Source organism: Mus caroli, chromosome 17, assembly GCF_900094665.2.
Source record: "Mus caroli chromosome 17, CAROLI_EIJ_v1.1, whole genome shotgun sequence".
Taxonomy (NCBI): domain Eukaryota; kingdom Metazoa; phylum Chordata; class Mammalia; order Rodentia; family Muridae; genus Mus; species Mus caroli.
Genome location: NC_034586.1, coordinates 77136094 through 77138333, shown reverse-complemented (window position 1 = coordinate 77138333; position 2240 = coordinate 77136094). Strand labels below are relative to the sequence as shown.

At 37.4% G+C, this 2240-nt stretch overlaps 1 protein-coding gene across 22 annotated transcripts in view; it reads left to right on the top strand.

Moving 5' to 3' along the window:
- Positions 1–2240, top strand: part of Slc8a1 (solute carrier family 8 member A1) — a 350559-nt gene that overhangs the window by 296397 nt on the left and 51922 nt on the right. The gene's annotated exons all lie outside the window — the stretch shown is intronic.

The window sequence follows — 2240 nt, the reverse complement described above, 5'->3', positions numbered from 1 at the left end:
GAAGGAAGGAAGGAAGGAAGGAAGGAAGGAAGGAAGGAAGGAAGGAAGGAAAGAAGGAAGGAAGGAAGGAAGGAAGGAAGGAAGAAGGTATTAAACAGAATAGACATCTTACAAGGATTCCCTGAATCTAAATCATCTGAGCCTCTCCCATGTCAGAAAAGCCTGCCCTAGAGCTTGTACAAGCATCTAAGTATATATACATACATATACATATATATACATATTATACATATGTATAAGTATATATGTAATGCATGTATATATGTGTGTATATATACATATATACATACATACATACATACATACATACATACATACATACATACATACAAAGAGAGAGAGAGAATGTTAAAAGTTACCTTCTCTTTCCCAATGCAACATGTGAAATCACTGATGTTATCTTGGAAATATTCTGAGTTTGTCAGGATGATCGTCAGCTCCTCTTGAAAGAGTTGAAGACTCCAACCCTCGTGGTTTTGTGGATTATCTTTCTGAGTCAACAGCAGTCTCTAAAACAAGCATGCTCTATAGCCATCCCTTACATCCTATGTAGCCTAAAGAGACTTCAACTACACACTTCCAGTCTAGAATACCTTAGAGTACATATATGTCTTTGCATTCTATGAAGATTCCATTTCTAGAACTTTCCTTCTCTGTCATTTGAACCATCTTCACAGTTAATAGGATGCTCATTTTTCTTTCCTTACAACTTCCTTCCATAAAGTTTCCCATACATCTCATTTCCTGCCTTGGCCATATCCTGAACCCAACGTAACACAATCACTTTCTCAAAAAGCTTCTACCATATAAGTCATCCACTGGTTCCTCCCTAGGGCTACAACTTTAACCAGAAATAAAAGGCTCTCTCTTGTTGACCTCTTCCAATATAGGAGTCAATGAAGTTAGAATGAGAGCCTATTAAATAACTTACTAGAAATTTCTATATGGACCTAATTGTTACTCATCCGGATATTCGCTTCATATCCTCCTCCTCCTCCTCAATCAACCCAGAAACCCCAGGGCTCAGTTGCTATGATGCCTCTAAGAAACTTCTACCACTTAAGTCTACACAGTGAAAAGGAGCAACAAAGCCAAAAGATTTGTCTTTGAAGTCACACTGAGGCTTTGAAGTCAGGGCTTTGAGGTGCAGGGAAGAAGAGGCCAAGCAGTGGAGCCCTCTGGACTTGGCCTGCAGCTTTTACATGGACCTGCCCAGATGAGTATGCATGCTGCATTGGGAATCAGCCTATCTGAAAACTAAACTGTCCCTTTGGTCTATTGTCTCACACCAATATTTTAGAGATCTCATTAGCAGTAGACATTAAGTACTGGAAGTGATTTTGAAGTCTGCAAAGTTCAGTGTTGCCCCAGCCTGGTCTCACTGGAAGGTCTGTGTTTAAATCTATGACCTCATTCTCCTTTGGCCTTCTGGCTTCATGTTAACATTACAACTCATTAGTACTTATGATGAACATTACTTTATCTCCATGCTTATGGATTTTATTGTTCACACTTCCAGGGAGGGAAAAATGGCACAAAAAGATTAATCTACCCAAACCACTCAACTAAGATCTTGGTAGCCACATTTCTGACTCTGAGTAAAAGGCCCTTTGCTGGTTACTCTAACACATTTGCCTGGTCTAACAGCACAAGCCATCTTCTTCTCCCTTCATCTTTACATGATACATCAGACCTTTTCCAATCTAAAGTATCTTATAAAACGCCAAAGAAAATATAAGGGAAAATTAGATTTCATAGAAAGATATATTTTTAAATAAAATTCTGTGTCCTGGCTAAATCTAGAGAGGTTTCTTTTATTCCCCTAAATATTTGATTCCCCTGAAACTTCTAAGTCCTGAAGCTACAGCTTTCCCTTAAATTATATGACACTCACATACTTCTTTAATATCACTTTTGCCATCATTTTTGAGGTCCAGTCATAGACATGTGCATGTTTATTTGCAAAGCACTTCCATCACTCCAATATATGGGTTAGAGGAACAGAGCCCCTCCATGGAAGTTTGCTTCATTTTACAACCGAGAAAACTGCATGTCCAAAAGGTAAAAAATTTTGCCGTCATTAAATGGAAAACAAGTGACAGAGCTGGCCTTGAGTCCTAAGTCCAGTGATTTTTCGATTTTTCAGTTTAATTCTCCATAGAAATTTATAGGAAAAAACAAGCAAGCAAAAAAAAAAAAAAAAAAAAAAAAAAAAAAAAAAAAAAAAAAAAAAAAAAAAA